The 23,745-nt window shown below is 41.2% G+C and overlaps 1 long non-coding RNA gene across 1 annotated transcript in view; it reads left to right on the forward strand.

Moving 5' to 3' along the window:
- Positions 1–30: 30 nt before the first annotated feature.
- The window catches only part of LOC135232603 (uncharacterized), a 39,725-nt gene continuing 16,010 nt past the window's right edge, over positions 31–23,745 (forward strand). The window contains exons 1-2 of the long non-coding RNA XR_010323147.1: positions 31–1,410; positions 3,117–3,175. This is a non-coding gene — a long non-coding RNA (uncharacterized LOC135232603). The remainder of the gene's footprint in view (positions 1,411–3,116; positions 3,176–23,745) is intronic.

Below are 23,745 nucleotides of genomic sequence, written 5' to 3' on the forward strand. Positions count from 1 at the left end.
CTCCGCCCCCAAGGCCAAGGATCCAGGCGAGCCAGGCGTCAGCCGTGGTTGGTTGTGAGGGAACCTGGAGAACAGACTGAATTTTTAGAATGCTATATTTGCATATTGTTTTGCTTAAAACCCCAAAACAAACTTAAAAACCTGGATCCCAATTTGGAAAATGTAAATATAATCAAAAGCAGTTTACTGCCACACTCTGGGCTGGTCACCTCACAGGCTTTTAAATAAAATAATAAAACCAGGAACAAATATACATATTAAACAGAGGTCTCTTTCTTATCTTTATCTGATGGCTTTCGTTAATCCCCTTTCCTCAGCTGTTTGACCCAAGTCAGGAAGTTCAAGTCACCGACAGATTGGGAGGAATCCAGTTCTAACTAAAATGAACAATTAATATTTTTCTAACCCCTACTATGTGCAAGGGGCCCTGGTGGCGCAGTGGTTAAAAGCAATGGCTGCTAAACAAAACGTTGGTAGTTCAAATCCACCAGCCGCTCCTTGGAAACCCTATTGAGCAGTTCTACTCTGTCCTATAGGGTCACTATGAGTCTGACAGCAACCAAGGCTCTATATTCTGAACGAGGAAGAATGTGCACAACTTAGAAATACTTGCTGGGTCATATCTGATTGAACCCTGCAAATATTTTGCTTTGTTGAATGTTTTCATCCACTTAACTTTCAAGCTTCCAACTAAAATATGATGTTCTCAAATTCTACCTTCAAAATTAATCATGTGTTAACAGTCAGTATAGGTATATCCTCAAAAAAGTAAACTGTATTTTGGGTCCCTTATCTCACTTTTCTCAGCAAGCAGCTCATTATACCAGAGGGATGGACACCACACAGAAGGCTTTTTATTATCTAAAGGTAAGCTGACTGCTTTATGGATTACTGATCCCCTTACCTACCAGACACCAGGAATCAGAATCAGGGAAAATATTCATAAAAAACAATCAGAAAAACCCAAACCCATTGCTGTCGAGTCAATTCCAACGTGCTGTTGAGTCGATTCCAACTCATAGCAAACCTATAGGACAGAGTAGAACAGCCCCACAGGGTTCCCAAGGAACGCCTGATGAATTCAAACTGCTGACCGTTTGGTGAGCAGCCTTAGCTCTTAATCACCAGGGTTTCCTCATAAATGACAGGCAAAGCTATTTCCATATTTTATCATTTTACACTAGTTTGCACTCAAGTTCTTCATGTAAGTTGAACAAAACAATGCACAGGTTTTCCAAGTGTCATTATTTTGTGTGCAATGCCTTACAGCTTTTTTACTTTTATCCTTCCAATAGCTCCTCCTCTCTGCTTTTGAAGGGTGAAATATGGAGGGAGAAATGAAGTCCAGGCCAAGAACAAACAGAATAGGAAAAGGATGCTGCTACTACGTGACGGAAAAGGCAGACAGAGGTGGGTGGCTGAGTAAGAACCTGAGCGCTGTTGGGGGATGGAACAGCCAATGGTGGAGTGTTTAAGAAACTAGTGAAACTTCTCATTACTTTGAGAGGAGGTTCTCTGCCAGGTTGGCGATTAGTTTGCAGTGTTGGTGTGACCTTTCAGCAGGAGGCACACCTCCTGGGGGTAAAGGTCTGAATTGGTGAGCACACCAGGAAATGTCACGTAAATTCCCAGGGAGCTCCATGATGACCCCCCAGAGTCTGGCACATGGTAGTGTGCCAGTTACTGGGAACCTGGTTTCTGTGCCTGAGCCACGGCCATTGCCGCGTGGCATTCAGGCATGTCTGGGCTTGTCTGGGGGTCTGCAGGAAGAGCCTATTTGCATGAGGGCCTGAGGAGCCTTCCTTTCTGACTGGAAAAGAGTGCCAGCCAGATCAGCCTGGCCCAGAACAAAACCTCAGTGCCTGTGGAGAGGAGCAGTGAAGTGTTCTGCAGGGAATTTGTCTCTCAGCCATGGAAGATACCTGAGTCCTGGGAGTGGAAGGCCTAAAGTAAAAGCTGGCTGAACTGTTTAATTGTGGCAAGGAATGAAATGGGATGCAGTAGCACAAGGGAGGAGGGCCCTTATCTCTACTTCTACTTGAACCCCACGTACCCCAAAACGGCTTAGACCCCTCTAGTGATCTAGAGAGGTCATTATGGCTAGTAGGGTGGTTAGGAGAAGCGCAGTCTGGAGGTGTAGGCCCTAGCGGGCAGCAGCTTGTGCTTTTTGCATCTTTGGGGGCTATCGTAAACCTTAGAAGTAGGTATCCTGAATAGGGCTAGAATTAAAAAGGGGAAAATGGCAGATAACCCTTGGTAGCTGGCCAAAATTTTCTAGCTGAAGGTGCTTTGTAGGTATTCCTGATACTCCTAGGAATAATTAGGGGAGAATTTACCCAGGACAAGAAACCTGAAAGACATGGTGGCCAATAAAATACAAAGAAGTCTATACCCACTGCCCTTAATGAATATGTTGAGCTCACTTTAAACCAGGACTGGGTCAGTTTGACTTATTATTCCAACAATGTTTAAATAATTTTAGAGTAAAGCTGTAACAGAGAAAGAGAAAAAAATCCCAAAGGGCCCTTCCCTGGAGCAATAGTCTAAGCAAGTTCTACTGACTGCTGGCCTTAAAGTTTTCTAGATTACTCTGGTTCCAAGGTGTGGGCAGTTTAGAAAGGAATTCAATCTGTTGGCACCATTCCTGCTTGGCAAAGGTACCTATTAATTAATCAAGGACCTTCCAGTCAGCTTGGGGCTGCCAGCCCCGCTTTTGGCACAGGAGCCAGAGATACCGTGACTGGGAAAAATCAGTGTGCGATTACACCAGGCGGGCAGACAGGCTGGAGCCGAGCACAAGCTCTGAGTCTGAGCATCAGAGTAGCAAATCTCAAGCTGACTGTTAAAATGTGGGTTTTTTTGGTGATTTGTCCATTAATTTGTGCCATCATAATGCATATTAAAATACTTTTCATATTAATAACTAAGCCAAATTAATTTCCCTGTAATTTAATTAAGACAGCATTGTCTTTCCGTGTGCATTTGCAGTACGGATGCAACCATTTTCAAGCATGTGAATGAGAAGTTTGGAAGAAAGGATGTTATATTTGTTTGCCTTGAATTTGAACTGGAAAAGGATCTGAGTGGTCACCTAACCCAGCTTCATTTTCCTACAGATGAGTAAGCCAAGGCCCAAAGGGGTTGGACATTAAGTGACTTTCCTAAGGAGTCTCTGGTGAGTAGAAGAGGAAGCCTGGAATGCTTCTGTCTTTTCCACTGTAACAAAGAGATCCCAATCATTGTCTTTTTTCCCCCTTTCTTTTTAGATTTATTTTTTAATGAAGTAAATTCACATAATGTAAAATTAACCATTTTAAAGCGAACAGTTTAATGGCGTTTAGTACATTCACCATGTTGTGTAATCACTACCTCTAGCTACTTCCAAGGAACCCTGGTGGTGTAGTGGTTAAGAGCTTGGCTGCTAACCAAAAGGTCGGCAGTTCAAATCCACCAGCCGCTCCTTAGAAACCCTATGGGGCAGTTCTACTCTGTCCTATAAGGTCACTATGAGTCAGAATAGACTTGACGGCAACAGATTTGGTTTTGGGTGTAGATCTAGTTCCGACAGGTCCCTGGGTGGCACAAACAGTTTGCAAAACGTTGGGGGTTCAAACCCATCCAGCAGCACCACAGAAGAAAGGCCTGGTGATTGGCTTCCATAAAGATGACACCCAAAAAACCCTGTGGAACTCTGTTCTACTCTGTAACACGTCGGGCCGAGTCAACTCTACAGCAACAGATTTTTGGTTTTAAATCTAGTTCCGAAACATTTTTATCACCCAAGAATAAAACCCTGTACCCATTAAGCAGTTACTCCATATTATCCCCAGCCCCTGGCAACCACCAATCTGCTTTCTGTCTCTGTGAATTTACCTATTCTGGATATTTCATATAAATGGGAGTATATAATATGTGACCTCTTATGTCTGGCTTCTTTCACTTAGCATAATGTTTTTAAGGTTCATCCATGCTATAGCATGTATCAGTACCTCATTCCTTTTTATGGCTGAATAGTATTCCATTGTGTCTATATATACCTTAATTTATTTAACCATTCATCCATTGATGGACGCTTGGGTTGTTTCCAACTTTTGGCTATTGTGAGCAGTGCTACCATGAATACCTGTGTACAAGTATTTGTTTTGCGTAGCAGTTTTCAAGTCTTTGGGGTATATACCTAGAACTGGAATTGCTGTGTCATATAGTAATTGAAGATCATGAGGATGGCGTGGGACCAGGCAGTGTCTTTTTCTGTTGTACACAGGGTTGCTATGAGTTGGAACCGACTCGACAGCACCTGACAACAAAATGGTAATTGAAAGGAGCCTGGTGGTGCAGTGGTTACGCACTTGGGTGCTAATCAAAAGGTCTGTGGTTCTAACCAACCAGCCATTCCTCGGGAGAAAGATGTGGCAGTCAGCTCCCATAAAAGATTTACAGTCTTGGAAACCCCACGGGGCAGTTCTATTCTGTCCTATAGGAGCGCTGTGAGTCGGAATTGACTCGACAGCTGTGGGTTTGGTTTTTGGTTTTTTATGGTAATTGAGGAGCCATCCAAACTGTTTCCCACAGCGGCTGCACCATTTTATATTCCTACTGGCAATGTACGAGAGCTCCATCATGTCCCTTTTTATTTCTGATGAAAATTGTCCACATTCCTTCTGCCTTTCAAGCCCTGCTGTGCTTGAGTTTTACTGTATCCAAAAAAAAAAAAAAAAAAATTTTTTTTTTTTAGCTGGTACCTGAATATTCTTTTTGTGTGTTTTTGCCTTGCCATATCACCAGGAGATTTATCATTATGTTGAATTACTTTTATGTGGACAAGGGATCTTTTATTTATTGAGTTATGAAACAAACCCTTCTGTAACGCCATATCCCAGGTGCTGCGCTCTAAATGCTTTACAAAAAAATCACCTCAAATAATTCTTGTAATAACACCAAGAAGTGGGTACTATTATTATCCCCCATTGTGAAGATGACAAAAATGAGGCACAGGGCGACTAAGAAACTTGTCCAAGGTCACATAGTGAGTATGACAATGCATGACAAAATTTGAAAAATTAGAGTGTAGTAAAATCAGGGAAAAAAATTTCATTTTGAGCCACTTGCTTGGCATAGAAATCTTTTTGCCTTTAAGTCATCTTTTTTTGTTATGACTCTTAAAATAACACTTTCACCAAGTTTCATTATTGGTTTTCTGACTGCTATTCGGTGGAAAAGGGAGATAAGCAAAACTTACCATGTATTATTTAGTTGACTACAGTAGAAGTAATTTTACAAGGTAAGATTTCCTTCTTGCTCCATTCCAATCATGGCCAAGTGTCTCCAGGAATCCAACACCAATTCTGCCATGTTCAGGTGTGTTGAGAATAGTCGTTGGTAATGAGCTGTGTCGTTGGGCTGGGCTGCTTGGTTTACCACTCAGGAAACAGAAAGTGCAATAAATTTAAATGGTGATGGTAGAATAAGGGGACAGTGCCTGGAGTGAATGTTTGCATCTTGAGCTCTCTGGTATGAATTGGATTTAGAGTTAGAGGTATCTGAATATGTCCCTTTCCCTGTGGAGTCAGCCATCCTACTCCTTTGCAGGTCTAAGGTACCCTGCTGCCGTCAAGTTGATTCCAACTCATAGCGATCCTAAAGGACAGAGTAGAACTGCCCCATATGGTTACCAAAGGAGTGCCTGGTGGATTCAAACTGCCAACCTTTTGGTTAGCAGCCGTAGCTCTTAACTACTATGCTACCAGGGTTTCCGCAGGTCTAAGAGGAGGGCAAAGAAAGTGACTTTCAATATTGGTGCTTGTTTCTCGGCATATGGATATTAAGTTTAATCTTCTCTCACTTGCTTTTTTAATAATTGTAGCCATGTACAGATGCTAAGAAGTATGACATATCAGGAGTATTCATTAATATTTTCCCATTCAACTCTTCTTTGAGCTGAAAATGTCTAAAAAGCATTTACTGTGGCAGAAAACATGGCATCAATCATAAAAATACAGCACCAAAAAAACAAAACAAAACCAAGCCCATTGCCTTCAAGTCGATTCCAACTCTTAGTGACTCTGTAAGATAGAGTAGAACTGCCCCATAGGGTTTCCAAGGAGCAGCTGGTGGATTTGAACTGCCAACCTTTTGGTTAGCGGCCAAGCTCTTAACCACTGTCAGCTTTAATATAGGATATTTTAAAGAACACTTTTTTTGTTCTTTTTTATAAAGGCTGTTCCAAAGGTGTTCCCAAATTCTATTCATGAGAATTTTAATCTTTTTTTTTCTTCAGGTAGTTTTCTTTATTTAAGAAATATAACAAGGTAGCTTAAAGCCCTATTCGCCTTTCTGCTGCCTCAGAGGCAATTACTATCAAGTGGATTTGCGCCCAGGATTCTTGCAGCCTTATTGGGCTAACGACTCTCTCAACATTTATGTTTTTATGCTATAATGCAAATGTTTGTAGCCACTCCAGTATCTCATATCACTTTATGAATTGAAAGTGTTGACATTCGCATTTTCATACTGAATGTATCCATTGGCACGTCACTTTACCTTTTTTTTTTTTATTATTGTGTTTTAGGTGAAAGTTTACAACAGAAATTAGTTTTCCATTCGAAAATTTTATATACGAATTGTTCTGTGGCATTAGTTGCAATCCCGGCAATATGTCAGCATTCTCCCCCTTTCCCTTTCCACCCTGGGTTCTCAGAGTCCATTCATTCAGTTTTCCTGTCCCTTCCTGCCTCCTCGTCTTTGCTTTTGGGCAGGTGTTGCCCTTTTGGTCTCGTATACTTGATTGAACTAAGAAGCACATTCCTCACGTGTGTTATTGTTAGCTTTATAGGCCTATCTAATCTTTTTTTTAATCTTTGGCTGAAAGGTGGACTTTGGGAGTGGCTTCAGTTCTGAGTTAGCAGGGTGCTGGGGGACCACAGTCTCAGGGGTTCCTTCAGTTTCTGTTAGACCAGTAGGTCTGGTCTTTTTCTTTTTTAATTGAATTTCATTGTACATTTTTCTTCCTCTATGTCCAGAACCCTCTGTTGTGATCCCTGTCAGAGTGGTGATGGTAGCTGGTCACCATGTAGTTCTTCTGGGCTCTGGCAAGAATTTTACATCTTAATGTATATTTTTTATTTAAAAAAACACTTATTTCAGAGTTACAGAAAAATCGTGAAGATAATACAGAATTCTCATATGCCTCACACCCTGCATCCCCTATTATTAACATTCTATATTAATATGGTATGTTTCCCACAATTAATGAATGAACACTGATACATTATTATTAACTGGAGTACATACTTTATTCATATTTCCTTAGTTTTTACCTAATGTCCTTTTATTGTTCTAGAATCCTACTGAGATTGTACAGTATTCAAAATTAGTGTATAGAGTTTCAGTAAAATATATATACCAAGTCAGTCTTTTCAGCTCTTTAGCTCCTGCAGAAACTATTCCAGAGATCCCAGGGTAAGAAAGAACGGATGCCTGATGGAACATGCTTTCTGCCCTTCCTAACAGTTAACTGCCTGAGAGTTGGTTGCATTGCTTTCAGAAGACCACAGGTCCTTTCGGAGGTCCTCTCTGTACTCTCCATGTACTATCAGGTACCATCCATGTAGCCACGTGTCTCTCTGGGTCCAGGTAGCCTCTCCCTCCCCTCACCCCTTCTGGCCTGGTGGTGGTGGGTAGGAGGGAGTGATAAAAGCTCCATTAGCTGAGAAGGGGGAGCTGGCACACCCTTCTAACAAAAAAACTGACAAACCCCTTTGCTGTTGAGTGGATTCCAAGTCATTGTGACCTTACAGAACAGAGTAGAACTGCCCCATAGGCAAGGGCAGATTAAGCAGTGAGCAAGGTACACACAGGCTTACTGAGCAAGGTACACAAGGCTCACTGAGCAAGGTACACACAGGCTTACTAAGCAAGGTACATAGAGGCTTAGTTGTGTTTACTGACTAATCTGTGGTACACAATTTCACATGGGTTTCACCACATCTTTGAGGTGGTGAAAAACAGGTGAAATTGTACACTAAAGATTAGAAAATAAGCACAAATAAGCCCTTGCATACTTTGTTTATTGGGTAACCCGTCCCTGCCCATAGGGTTTCCAAGGCTATAAATCTTTATGGAAGCAGACTGCCACATCTTTTGCCCATGGAGTGGCTGGGCAGGTGTCCTAAACCAGTCTAGGCCAGTCGTCTCAACCTGGCTCTAAATTGGAATCACTTGGGAGCTTTTAAAAACTATCTCCAGCTGGTCCCCACCCCAGACTAATAAAATTTCAGGAGATAAGGCCTAGGTACTAGAAGTTTAAAAAAAGAGAAGCAAAAAAAAAAAAAAACACCCCTGGTGATTTTAATGCGCAGCCAGGGTTAAGAACTGCTAGCCTAATCGAAGAGAAGAACTGATCTTGAAGAAGGAGGTCCCTCTATTTTCTTTTCTACTGAACAGGGAGAAGGGAAACATGTAGCCTGGTGGCCTCTGGCAGGGGTCTAGTCATTGCAAAGAGAGCCAGCCTCAGGGAGAAGCCAACACTGAGGCACGCAGAGAAGAGTGGTGATAAAACTTGGGACTTCAGTGACATCATGGAGCTGCTTATCTTACTGTTCCTGGAGCCTGTCCTACATCTGGACTTCCAGTTATGTGAGATAACATATATTTCCTCATTTTTAAAGTGACTTTAAAATTTAAGTGATACAAATAAGTCAGACACAGAGGGACAAATAGTGCATGATCCCACTTATATGGAATATCCAGAATAGGAAAATGCATAGAGGCCAAAGTTTCCTAGTGGCTACTGGGGGCAGGTGAGAGAGAGGAATGGGGAGGTGTTGCTTCAGGGGTATTGAGTTTCTGCTAAGAGCTGTGAAGACAGTTGGAAATTAACAGTGGTGATGGTCGTACAACATGGTAAACATCGTCACTGCATGGTACGTGTAAAAATGGTTGAAATGGCAAATGTTTTGCTGTATATATTACATCACAATACAATTTTTTAAAAAGTTTTAAGTCATAGTTTTCCACTACTAGCGGCCAAGAGCATTCTAACAGGTACACCAGAGAAATGTGTGATCGCTCCATAGCCACAATAAGCAGCCTCAGCCATTAAAGAAGGAGCCCCTAGGTGGTGTAAATGGTTAAGTGCTTGATGACTAGCCAAAAGGTTGGCAGTTCGAACTCACCCGGAAGTGCCTTAGCAGACAGGCCTGACAGCCTTGAAAACCCTGTGGAGCAGTTCTCTGCACATATGGGGTGGTAATCAACTTGATGACAACTAACAACATCCTTAAAGACAGCTTTCCTAGGTGTCACTTCTCCATACTCTGGAGGACCAGCTTCCTCGTCAGAAGTCTGACTCCATGGAGGCCAGACAGACAGGGGCAACAGGATGGGTTTAGTGCAGCCTGTAGCAAAAGCTCCAGATTGTACATTTCCAGCTCTGAGATTCAAGAGTGTTTTCTTCTCCCCAACAAAGGAAATGCACAGGATACAAAAAGACCTGGCAGTTTATCTTATGTTTAAAGTAATTAGTTTTTTCTTTGCACCTAAGTAAATAATCTCTTATTGGTCAACATTGGAGGTTATAATCATATTCTTCACAAACTGTTTTCTGAAATTTGTGAATTTGTTTTCAGGCAATCATCCATCTTTTATATTTATAATAGAAAATATAAATATTCAACAGTATGAGCTAGTTGGAACAAAGTAAATGTCCAGCAAATGTTTTATTGTATAAATTTAGTATAGCTAAAAAAAAAAAAAAAGCAAACCCATTGCTGTCAAGTTGATTCCGACTCATAGCAACCCTATAGAACAGAGTAGAACTGCCCCATAGGGTTTCCAAGGAACAGCTGGTGGATTTGAACTGCTGACCTTTTGGTCAGCAGGCAAACACTTAACCACTGGACCACCAGGACTCCATTTAGTATGTTGTTGTTAGGTGCCGTTGAGTCAGCTCCAACTCATAGAGACCCCAGGCACAGCAGAACGAAATACTGCCCGGTCCTGCAACATCCTCACAATTGTTGCTATGCTTGAGCCCATTGTTGCAGCCACTGTGTCAGTCCATCTCATTGAGGGCCTTCCTCTTTTTTGCTGATGTTATTTTACCAAGCATGATGTCCTTCTCCAGGGACTGATCCCTCCTGACAACATGTCCAAAGTATGTGAGGTATAGTCTCGCCATCCTTGCTTTTAAGGAGCATTCTTGGTTGTACTTCTTCCAGGACAGATTTGTTCATTCTTTTTGCGGTCCATGGTATATTCAATATTCTTTCCCTACACCACAATTCAAAGCCATCAATTCTTCTTTGGTTTTCATTATTCATTGTCCAGCTTTCGCATGTGTACGAGACGATTGAAAACACCACAGCTCCGGTCAGGTATTCCTTAGTCCTCAAGGTGACATCTTTGCTTTTGAATACTTTAAAGAGGTCTTTTGCAACAGATTTGCCCAATGCAATGCGTCTTTTGATTTCTTGACTGCTGCTACCATTGGTATTGACTGTGAATCCAAGTAAAATGAAATCCTTGACAACCTCAATCTTTCCTCCATTTATCATGATGTTGCTTATTGGTCCATTTGTGAGGATTTTTGTTTTCTTTTTGTTGAGATGTAATCCATACTGAAGACTGTAGTCTTTGATCTTCATCAGCAAGTGCTTCAAGTTCTCTTCACTTTCAGCAAGCAAGGTTGTGTCATCTGCATAACGCAGGTTGCTAATGAGTCTTCCTCCAATCCTGATGCCGCATTCTTCATATAGTCTGGCTTGTCAAATTATTTGCTCAGCATACAGATTGAATAGGTATAGCGAAAGGAAACAGCCCTGATGCACACCTTTCCTGATTTTAAACCATGCAGTATCCCCTTGTTCTGTTTGAAAAACTGCGTTTTGATCCTTGTACAGCAACAGATTCCTCATGAGCACAATGAAGTGTTCCGGAATTCCTATTCTCTGCAATGTTATCCATAATTTGTTATGATTTACACAGTCAAATGCCTTAGCATAGTCAATAAAACACAGGTAAACATACTTCTGGTATTCTCTGCTTTCAGCCATGATCCATCTGACATCAGCAATGATATCCCTAGTTCTACTTCCTCTTCTAAATCCAGCTTGAATTTCTGGCAGTTCCCTGTTGATATACTGCTGCAGCTACTTTTGAAGGATCTTCAGCAAAATTTTGCTTGCACATGATATTAATGATATGGTCCAATAATTTCAGCATTTGTTTGGATCACCTTTCTTGGGAATAGGCATAAATATGGATCTTTTCCAGTTGGTTGGCCAGGTAGCTGTCTTCCAAATTTCTTGGAATGGATGAGTGAGCACTTCCAGCGCTGCACCCATTTGTTGAAATGTCTCGGTTGGTATTCTGACAATTCCTGGAGACTTGTTTTTTTCCAATGACTTCAGTGCAGCTTGGACTTCTTCCTTGAGTACCATCCGTTCCTGATCATGCGTTACCTCCTGAAATGGCTGAATGTTGACCAGTTCTTTTTGTTATAGTGGCTCTATGTATTCCTTCCATTTTCCTTTGATGCTTCCCGTGTTTTTAAAATATTTTCCCTGTAGAATTCTTCAATATTGCAATTCAAGGCTTGGATTTTTTCTTCAATTCTTTCAGCTTGAGAAATGCTGAACGTGTTCTTCCCTTTTGGTTTTCTATCTTCAGCTGTTTGCACACGTCATCATAATACTTTGTCTTCCCAAGCTGCCCTTTGACATCTTCTGTTCAGTTATTTTACTTCATCATTTTTTCCTTTTCTTTTAGCTACTTGACATTCAAGAGCAAGTTTTCAGATCTATTCTGACATCCATTTAGGTCTTTTCTTTCTCTCCTGTCTTTTTAATGACTTCTTGCTTTCTTCACATATGATGTCCTTGATGTCATTTCACATCTCATCTGGTCTTCAGTCAGTGTTCAACATGACGAATCTATTCTTCAGATGGTCTCTAAATTGAGATATACTTAAGGTCATACTTTGGCTCTCGTGGGCTTGTTCTAATTTTCTTCAGTTTCAACTTGAACTTGCATATGAGTAATAGATGCTCTGATTGGCAGTTGGCCCCAGGCCTTGTTCCGCTGATGATATTGAGCTTTTCCATTCTCTCTTTCCACAGATGTAGTCTTTTTGATTCCTGTGTAGTCCATCTGGTGAGCTCCATGTGTATAGTAGCTGTTTATGTTAGTGAAAAAAGGTATTTGCAATGAAGAAGTTGTTGGTCTTGCAAAATTCAGTCATAGTATCTCCAGCATTGTTTATATCATTTTCCAACTACCAATGCTTCTTCTTTGTTTCCAACTTTCACATTCTAATCACTAGTAATTATCAGTGCATCCTGATCAGCATGTTCAATCAATTTCAGACTACAGAACTTGGTAAAAGTCTTCAATTTCTTGATCTTTGGCCTTAGTGGTTGGTGCGTAAATCTGAATAATAGTCGTATTAACTGGTCTTCCTTGTAGGCGTATGGATATTATCCTATCACTGACAGTGTTATACTTCAGGATAGATCTTGAAATGTTCTTTTTGATGATGAATGCAACACCATTCTTCTTCAAGTTTTTCCCAGCATAGTAGACCATCTGACTCAAAATGACCAATACCAGTCCATTTCAGCTCACTAATGCCTAGGATACTGATCTTTATGCATTTCATCTCATTTTTTAATGATTTCCAGTTTTCCTAGATTCATAACTTCATACATTCGAGGTTCCTATTATTAATGGATGTTTACAGCTGTTTCTTCTCATTTTGAGTTGTGCCACATCAGCAAATGAAAGTCCTGAAAGCTTGACTCCATTCATGTAATTAAGGTCAACTCTGCTTTGAGGAGGCAGCTCTTCCCCACTTGTACTTTGATTGCCCTTCAACCTGAGGGGCTCATCTTCTGGCACTGTATCAGACAATGTTCCGCTGCTATTCATTAAGTTTTCACTGGCTAATTCCTTTTAGAAGTAGACCACTGGGTCCTTCTTCATTTAGTATAAAACCAAAAACTCACTGCCGTTGAGTCGATTCCAACTCATAGCAACCCTATAGAACAGAGCAGAACTGCCCCATAGAGTTTCCAAGGAGCACCTGGCGGATTCGAACTGTTGACCTCTTGGTTAGCAGCCATAGCACTTTAACCACTATGCCGCTAGTGCTTTGTCATTTTAAATGATATAGTAGGTTACAAAACAGAATATGAGGTAAGATTCCTTTTTTGTTGAAAATAATAATAATAATGCCCTACACAAGGAGAAGGGATGGAGGAAGGAGAGAGAGAGAGGGAGACCAAGATGTTATTAACTATTGTTTCTGGGTGAGTGGGAATATGGAAATTCTTTATGTCTTATTGTTTGTATTTTCTGATTTTTCTCTAATGGGCACATATTGTTGCTTTTGTAGGAAGGTATTTTTTAAAGGATATGGGTTTTTCTTTCCTACTTAAAAACAAATCTTTAATTACTTCATGTGCAAGTCATTGGCTTGTTTACTGTCAGTACCATTTCCGCCCTTCTGTGAACTGCTCCTTGGATGTGGCTGGAATCTTGTGAATTGCATTTCCCAGACCCCCTTGCCAACTTGCCCAGTTAGATGCTGCCAGTAGGAAGCACTAGTGGGAGACCAGATGAAAGGAAGGAAAAGTCTTTTTTTTTTTTTTTCCTGCTTTGGCAGTGGCTATGGCAGCGAGTGGCAGCTGTGGGCTCCAGTGGTCTTCAGCTGTTCCAGCATCAGCATCAATGGTGCAGGCTACCTCAGCCACTTCCAGCAGTGTCAGAGGCAGGCTCAATCCTGGGATATGATAACATCACCACCTCCCTTTTGTTCCTCCAGCCTTAGAAGTGACCATGACTTCCAGCAGATACTTATCTCTAGGTCACCTCACCTTCCCCTTTTTGTTCCTCCAACCTTTCTAGAGCTTTTGTGATGGATCCCTTATGTTAAATTCCCTCTGTTTGGAATACCTAGAGTGATTTCCGTTGTCCTAACTGGACACTGACTGATATGCTCGCGTACAGTCAATTCCTACATCTAATTCACCAGCAAATCCAGTCAGTTCTGTCAAATTGTAACTCCAGCCTCTCTTCACCCCTCTAATCTACACTGCCACCACCAGTCCAGACCATCATCATCTGTTACCTGGATTACTGCAACAACCTTCTCTCAAGTCTCCTTATTTCTGCACTTGTCCCACATCAATCCATTCTCTACACAGACGCCAGGGCTATCTTCCTAAAACATATGTAAGATGGTGGCAAGCTCCTTTGTATAGCCTTTGCACTTAAAATAAAACCCAAACTCGTTCACATGGCCTACAAAGTCCTGTGTGATCATCTTATCATAGTGCCTTTGTCTTCTTCATTCACTACCATCCAGCTGCACCACTTTTCTTTTAGGTCTTCGAAACAAATCAAGCTCTTTCCTACTTCAGCAGCTTTGCATATGTTGTCTCTTCACCTTGAAATATCTTCTTCCTACCCTTTATAATGGTAGCTTCTACTCGTCATTTCCTACATGCCATTTCCTCAAAAAGCCTTTCTTACCACCCCAATAAAAGTAAGCATTGTCCATCTCAGCTCCTTGCTTATTTTCTTTCTAGTGCCTATCAAAATTTGATATATTTCGTTTAAATGGCTCTGTTTTATGCCTATCTCACTGAGGAGTATGAGAGCAGGAACCTGTTCATCATAGTATTTCCAGAGTCCAGCACAGTGCCTGACACAAATCGGCTGTTCATTCTATATTGAATGAATGCTCTGCCTATTTGACTGTTTCCACAGGCATACATAGAAATGAGGGAAATTTGGTTTATTTAGATATATCCTTTATTGTTAGATGTTAAAAGGTGTTTCTGGCAAATAAAAAAAAAAGCCAAGGGTTAATTAAAATCTAAAAAGAGGAAAGAAAATAAAAACATTTTTGAAAAAGAGACCAAATTGGTGAAAGACACATAAAGAGTGGAAAATTCTTCCCATGATATAGTGGCAAAATTTTCTACCAAATTTGATCTAATCCACATTTTTCTGTTAACAAATTTGCTACCAACTGATTTGCCTAAATTGATTTAATCCCATTAGCTAATGCTGATTCAGTTCTCTAAACTTGTTTTTCAGTTTTTAAGGGTGTATGAAGGGCAAGCAGAGAATTTCACTTAGGATTAGATCTCACCGATGCAGTAGTTCTACCTCTGGATTTCTTACATTCTTCCCTTAGTCAGTCAACAAATTGTGTGTGCGCGCATGCGTGTGTTTTGTGTGCCAGGCACTGTGCTAGGTGTAGAATGCGGAGGTAAACAAGACAGACAGGATTCCTGTGCTTCTGAGGCTTATATGCAAAAGGAGAGACAGACAGTAAACGAGGAAGCACATGTAAATACAATAATTTCTTGTAGTGATTAAGTACTGTGAGAAAATGAAACAGCAGAATGTAATGGGTGATAGAAGGCGTTACCATCAAGTTATGGACGAACAAACCTTCCCTGAGAAGGCAGCACTTGAGCTAAGGTCAGTTACCGCAAGGAGCCAGCAGAGCCATATTGAGATTTCAGAGGCCTGAGAGACTAAGAAGATTATGTACCCTTCCTTCTCCTAATTTCCCCCTCCTGATACCCCTCCCACCCCCCCACCCCCACCCCACCAGGTAATTCAAAACAAACATAATCAACCAAGGCTTAAAATAAGTGCAAAGAAGATCAACAAAGTCCTGATTCCTCCCTACGGTAATTACTTCTATTTTTTTTTTTTTTTTTGGAGAATATTAAAAATCAAATTCGAAAGTATTTTCTCATTTTCAGGGCTCTTTCTTTGCTGATATTCCAAATATACGTTTAATCCCTTTATTGAGTTATCTAGTACTTGGAGCCATCCATGAAAAAACCTGAGGAAAGAACATTCCAGGAAGAGGGAAGAACAAATGCAAAGACCCTGAAGTGAGAGCTTGTTGCATACAGCCCATGTGCCAAATAAAGCTTTATTGGAACAGAGCCATGCCCATCCTTTATATATTGTCTGTTTTTGAACTTAGAACCCTGACAGCAAGTGCTCCTTAAATAATGTTGTTTCCTAGGCACTTCAGCTGCCTCACCCTAGTCCCACCCCTCTCATTGCATACAGCAGCACCCTAGACACCATATGTCCTACAAAGCCTAAAATATTTACTACCTGGCCCATGGCAGAAAAAGTCTGCCAGCCCCTGAGAAAGAGGGTGGCTGGAGAGTCATGGCAGATTGAGAGGAAAGGTAGAAAATGGGGCAGAACAGGAAGGAAGGGACCTGGCCATTTGGGTTATGAAGGCAATAGTGAAGAATTCAGTTTTTTTGTTTTATTTTTGTTAGAAGTAGGATCAGCGGCTGGAGAAAACCGAAACATTTTCTATTCAGTTATGGAGGAAGTATGATTTCATTTTTTAAAAGATGACTTTGGCAGCTGAATAGAGAATGGTTGGAGAGGGGTAGGCACGACAAAAGCAGGAACACCAGGTAGAAGTTATGGCGGTAGTCCCTGCTCTTTTCAGTAGGAAAAAAAAATGTCTTCCAAGCGTTCCCATCCAATTGATCTTCTTATACAAGAGACCTTTGATGTGCTTCTGCCCAGTTTTGGGCCCTCATAGGAATCTTCAGGGCTTTGATATCCCATTTAGCTCCCAGAGCCTCTGCCAGTCCATCAGAGCCATAAGGACCACTCTGTGGATGCTGGTATCATCATCCAGCCCCTCCCCATGACAAGCCAGTGAAAAGCCTGGGCGTCTAAGGGCACGGTTCTAGTGCCGTGGACCCTCCCTCATCCAGAGCCTTTCTAGGGTCTGCAGGTGCACCTGCCTGTGTGGGCTTCCGAGCTCAGGAGCCACATCTTTATCCACAGCAGGCTTGCCTCTCTTTGGTGCCGTCTACTCAACCTGTCCGGGGCTCGCTTTTCACTCCTGTTTTCGTTCCTGAAGCTGTGGAAGGTGACGGAGGTTGGAGTTTCTGACAAAACATCCATGATTGATCTGGAGTTACTGTTTTCTGCCATCTTTCTTTTATTCTCTCAATATAACTGTATTCAAGGTTCAATTCAATTTTTAAAAAATAAATTGCTTTTCCCAAATCATTGTGGGTTTGAATTGGAATCTTCAGTGTAGAAACTGGCTGAAGGACACTTCTTTTTATAAGTCTATAGGCTACTTTATCAGATGAAGACAGAGCCTCAGAAGCACCTCAATAATAATATTAATAATAAAAAAGAAACTCTGGGGAAAAAAAGAAACCTTTACAGAGTATTTTTAGCTATTTTTCTTCATTAAAAGAATGACAAAGAAATGAGGAAAGTAAATGGAATTATTTCTTACTAAATATACTGGATCAACTCCTGACCCTGCCTCTCCATTTGTTTTCAAAGTTCTCTGCCTCCCTCACTCCCTGATTTATGTAACTATAATCCTTCTTGCTACTCTGGTTTACTCCTCACACTCCTTACAGTGTTTCTTCACCTCCCAACAGCAGCATGTTTTGACTGACAACTGGCAAACAGGACAAACAAAAAGGTGAAATCTGTTTAGAGGCTGTTTAGGCTACAGGAAGGTTGAGTGATTTAGAGACCATTCCCTAGAAAAGGACATCATGTTTGGTAAAGTAAAGGGTCAGCAAAAAATGAGAGAAGCCCTCCACGAGATGGACTAACAGAATAGCCACAACAATGGACTGGAACATACCAAAGATTATGAAGATGGTGCAGGACCAGGCAACGTTTAGTTCTGTTATACATAATGTGGAGTGGACTCCATGGCAACAACACTTTAAGAAAAAGAATACAAAACAGCAAACACAAAATGTCTGCCAAAAAAACCTGTGGCCGTTGACTCGATTCCGACTCATACAAAATACACTCAAAGCACACCAGTGCCAGTTGGCAGGAGGAGAAGTGTGATGGAGGGGAAATGAAAGTGGAAACAGCAGTGGTCTTAACCAAATTGTGATTAAAATAGCTAACTCTTACAATTTTTCAAGAACATATAACTGTAAGAACACAGTTCCCAGGCCCTTGACAGGGGCTGAATAATCTGGGAAGCACTGGGAGTTTAAGCTTCAGTAGCATCGTGGTACATCCCCCCTGGGTGGGGCATTTAAAAAAGTTTGAGAATCACCAGCATTAAGGAGAGGAAGCCAGATCAGAGGTTTCGGAACTTGACTGGTCATGTGAATCACCGAGACAGCTTTTTTAAATTTCAGATTCCAACGCTTTACTTTCTAAATATCCTGATTCAGTAAAAGTACGGAAATCTGTACTTTTAATAAATTGCAGAGCCAAGCTGAAGAAGCAATTTTCTTATTACAACTTTGGTTTTAATTTTTAGATTTATAATTTGAATGGTGAATGTATGCACATGGCACAAAATTCAGAAGGGGAAAAAGGGTATCAATAGAAAGCAATTCTCCCTCCCATCCCATCCCACCCAGTGTTCATCACAGGAGGCAACCACTGCTACCACTGTGTTGTGTATTTAGGGCCTTGTTTTATCCAGAAATTATTCCGGAGATACCCAAACATACACAAGCAAATGTGCACATATAGAAATCTTTTCAACTTTAAAAGGTAGCAAACTCTACACAATGTTTGGCATCTAGCTTTTTTTCACAAAGCAATGTGTTGTAGGGCTCCTTCCCTATCAATACCTACAGATGTGCCTCATTATTAACAACTGCGTACCAGTTTATTGTATGAGAAACCCTGGGGGTGTAGTGGTTAAGGGCTACTGCTGCTAACCAAAAGGTCAGCAGTTTGAATCCACCAGATGCTCCTTGGAAACTGTATGGGGCAGTTCTCTTCTGTCCTATGGGATCGTAGAGAGTCGAATCAATGCCAACAGGTTTTATTGTCTGAATGCACCATAATTTATCCATTCCCCTATTGACAGATCCACAGTACTGCTTACAGCTTCTTACTCTTATAAACAACGCTGCCATGAGTACCTTTGTACATATATCAGTTCCCACATGGGCCAGCATATCTGTAGGGCAAATTCCTGGAAGTAAAATCACTGGGTCAGAGTGGTTGTACATTTGTAATTTTGATAAATATTATCAAACTACCCTCTATAGAAATCACTCCCACTGCCAGAATATGAGGGTATCTGTTTCCCACACCCTTCCTGATGCGTCATTATTATTGTTTTATCTTTATCAATGTGATAGGTAAAAAATTGTATCTCTCATTGTAGTTTTAATTTTATTTTTTTTAACCATAGGTGAGTTAGAGCAACTTTTCATATTCCGAAGCAGCAAACGTGCTTCCATTTTTTGTTTGTTTTTTGGTGGCGAACTGCTCATATCCTTTACCCTTTTTTTTAATGGACTATTGGCCTTTTTCTTACTGACTTGTAGCAATCTATTACATTTTAGGGAAATTGCCCATGTCTGTAATATGAATTGCAAATATTCTTCCCAGTTTGTTGTTAGAGACTTTGCCATGCAGGTTTTTTTTTTTTTTTTAATGTCAAATTTAGCTTTCCAAAGCAGACCTCAAATTCTCGTAAAAAGGCTAGACTTAATGGTCAGACTGAGACTAGGAGGAGGTCATGGTCCCCAGACCTTCTGTAAGCCCAAGAGAGGAAACATTCCCAAAGCCAACTCTTCAGACAGGGATTGGACTGGACTATGGGATAGGAAATGATACTGGTGAGGAGTGAGTTTCTTGGACCAAGTAGACACATGAGACTATGTGGACAGCTCCTGTCTCTAGGGGAGATGAGAAGGCAGGGGGGGAACAGAAGCTGGCTGAATGAACATGGAAATAGAGGATGGAGGGAAGGAGTGTTCTGTCTCATTACAGGGAGAGCAACTAGGAGTATATATAAAAAAAAGCAAGGTGTATATAAGTTTTTGTATGAGAGACTGACTTGATTTGTAAACTTTCACTTAAAGCACAATAAAAATTAAAAAAAAATATTTAGTTTTCCAAGAGTGGGCTGTTTTCGATATGACAGTCAGGCAGGGATGGCATCTCTACAAAAGTGACATTAGACCTGAGACCTAAATTTCATTCGAAAAGCTGGAAACAGTGCTGTAGTCAGAAGGCTCTAAGGCAGGAATATGCCTAGTGTGTTAGAGGAGCAGAAAGAAGCCCCAGTGAATATGGTGCACCCAAAGGAAATGGTACACGATGAAGTACAGAGGTAGACAGGCCCCAAATCATGAAGGTTTTTGAAGGCCAGGGAAAGAGGTGTAGGCTATCTTTGTGGCCCCAGGGACAGAACCAAAATTAGTGCAAAAAATCATAGGAACACAGCTTAGGTTCTACACATTATTAGATGAGCTTTCTAATAATTATCAACCATCCAGTATGAAATGGGCTCCTGAGAGTATCTGTCAGTGAGTCTCTGATCTCTGGATTTTTTAGGCAGAAGCTCAACATAGCTTGGCGGAAACAGCATAGAAGAAACACAAGCATGAGATGGGGATTTGACGAGTTGACAATTACCTCCTTTCCAAGAATACCAAAATTCTCTGTGATTTTCTATAGTATATACACCTACTTTTCCCTTTCCGTGTGGTCTCTCTCCTCCTTTTCTATTCTTTCTCTTTCCATTGTCCTTTCCCATGTGATAGTTCTGCCAACGGTGTATTCTTGGCTCCACTGATAGCATTCAAGGCCAAGGTGATAGAGTGTTTCCATGGAAGTAGTTTCCTGTTTTCAGTGATACGTGTTTCTAGCTACGGTATCCACGTACCTGACATTGGACTCCTTTGACCCAGGAGTTCCTGAGGGCGGGAACCACAACTTTTCCCTCCTATGCTGTGTCCCTGTGTAGAGATGTGGATCCACTAGGTGCTTAATCACCAGGTGATGCTAACTGGCATTCACAGACTGTTCCTGCAAAACAACAGCTCATTGCAGATAGTGTTATTTCCTTTTTACAGTTGAGATTTAGCAACAGTGAGGGTAATCCTGGCCTGAGGAGGCAGGCCAGGAAACTGATTCTAGAGCCTTCCCAGTAGGGGAGTTAAAGCCAAGATTATAGATGGGATCACGAAGACAGAATGCACTAGAGAGGGTGCTGAGAGGTGTGAAAACGAAGATCACATCCATGAGATTTCTAGCATAGGAACACCTTAAAAACTTTAGTCAGACAATATAATAGCAGTTGCGTAATAGCAGATTTAGAGAAAGGCTAGGTAGGATCTGGCACTAAGATGGGAAGAAAAAAAAACAGAGGACAGAGCCGGCTGCTCTCAGAACCTGGGGCCAGAATAGAAGCAGCCCAGCAGGGAGTGGGGGGAGGGGTGAAGAGGAGCGGAAACTTGTGGAGCACCTTCTCTAGGCCAGAAACTGCTAAGTGCTTTATATGTTTTTTCTTATTTAATTTTCACAGCAGTTCTCCAAGTTACAGATTATTATCCCACTTAAAAGAAAAGGAAAAAAAACATTGCTGTCGAATAGATTCCGACTCATAGTGACGCTGCAGGAAAAAGTAGAACTGCCCCATAGGGTTTCCAAGTGGATTCAAACTGCTGACCTTTTGGTTAGCGGTCCTAGCCCTTAACTACTGCACTACCAGGGCTCCAGCTTTTGCCGTTGTGTAAATTAAGGCTCAGAACAGTCGAGTAAGTTCCCTAAGGTCACACAGCCAGTAACTGATAGTGCTGGGATTTAGACCCAGTGTGATTCCAAAGCCTTGTCTCATTTCACCCCACCAGAGAAGAAGGAAAGTTCCCCTATCATCTCAAGACATTGGCTGGCAGCCCGGGCAGAGACCAGGAGGTCTCCAGATAAGTGTGAGATGTGCCATCAGCCAGGTAAACTGGATCAGCAGACATGCTCCACTCTGGGTAGAGACAAGGAAAGGAGAACTACAGTTACAACAGTTTTCTTGGCTTCTCTCCTCAGCCAAGTCAATAACATGTTTGTTCTAGGGCCTTGTTTTATACAAGTAATATCTCAGTGCGTCCTCAAAGGAAAACAGCAACGTGCTTAGTTTAGATGCACCAATTTCTCTCCAATTTTCTGTTTGCCTGAAGCCATATTCTCCTGACACATCTCTGGTCCATATACAGGGTCTCTCTCCCAACACCTACTCCCCTACACACACACACTGATTTGGGATTGGAATTCTGTACGAAGAGGAAAGCTCTTTAATAAGAAAACAAACCTTAACATGCTTGTTTTTCCCCACTATGGATTTAGTTAGAGATGGCAGTGATCCTGTTTCGAGTACATTCCAATACAGTTAGGATACACAGCATAAAAAGTCCTAAATTTTGTGATTTGCTTACTGTTTACATTACAGAATTTATTGACTATACGAACAAAGGAAAACATTTGCAAATGGAGTAAGCAGCCAAAAATATACCAGGAAACAGGAGTTGATTTTCTACTTTTTAAAACAGTCAACATATCCATTCCATATGACAGCCAATTCATTTTACTCCTTGTCTGCCATGTATTTTTCTTATCAATGGGTGCAAAGATAGAGCAAGTCGATAAAGCTGGTATACTGGAATAAGTTCAAAACAACACAAAAAATAATTTATGAACACCGAGAATATTCCCTATGTAAATTCCGAATTTGAGAATGCCCGAAATCAGTAGGAAATACAAGGTCTAGCTGACTTCTGCTGGATTTTTAAAGGGGTTTCCACTTTCTGAGGCTTTGCATTTCACCATTTCTCATTCACTGTTTGCCAGCACAACCCCAGTTCAACCATTCCTTTGGTGAGTAGGGGAGAGGCAGAGCAAGTCACTTCCCCTCTCTGGGTGGCAGGATCCCCACTTTTGAATGAAGGGTACAAGATTCGACAATCTTGCAGGATCCTCACTATGAAGAGAGGGACCCCTGATTCAACAATCTCACAGGCTTTCGCAGAGAGATAACATCCCATGGTTCGATGCGAACTGTTCATTCCACCACTTTTTCCTATGCATTCCCACTCAAAGCCAGAGCTGCTGGATTTGGGGATAATGCCAGGATTCAGGGGCAGAAGTAAATGTATCTGGTCTGCTGGTAGTTTTCCGAAAGCGATATCCACACTCTCTGTCCAAAAAACATCTGAAAAACAAGGAGACTGGTGGTATAATGGTTAAGTGCTCAGTTGCTAACTAAAAGGTTGGTGGTTCGAACCCACCTGGTGACTCTGTGGAAGAAAGGCCTGGCAATCTGCTTCCATAACGATTATAGCCAAGAAAATCCTATGGAGCAGTTCTACTCTGTCACACAGAGTTGCTATGAATTAGAATCTACGCAACAGCACCCAAAAACAACATCACCCAGGTGGGGGTCCTTCTACTTTCTCCTTCAGGGGCAGGCAGGACCACTTTGCTATAAGATGATCACATGACTTGGATATCGTAAACCTTAGTTGTGTTGTGAACCAAAATGCCATGGCTTAATTTTATTCAAAATCTAGTCTATTTTTGATCATAAGCAAATAATTTCACACATAAAAATCACCTAGAATTTAGTCCTCTTTTTGAGTTTCCCCAATTTTTTTTTTTAGTCACAATTATTTTGATTTATTCGTGGATACTAGTGAAAATAATAGGCAGTGAACTGTTCAAAGAATCTATGTTTGTGTAATTTGTTGTGCATGATCATTCGATGAACCTTGATACTTGGTTAGGAAACATGTAATCCCATAAGAGCTGGTTTCCTCAAGACAAACCACTCTTAGAAAAAAAATACCAATTTTTGTCTTTAATTCCTGTTTTAGACATGTTATAAATTTGCAAATTTATTTCCCAGTTGATTCAATCTGCCATCTCTAAATCTTCAGGGAGAATTACAGAAAT

Source organism: Loxodonta africana, chromosome 10, assembly GCF_030014295.1.
Source record: "Loxodonta africana isolate mLoxAfr1 chromosome 10, mLoxAfr1.hap2, whole genome shotgun sequence".
Taxonomy (NCBI): Eukaryota; Metazoa; Chordata; class Mammalia; order Proboscidea; family Elephantidae; genus Loxodonta; species Loxodonta africana.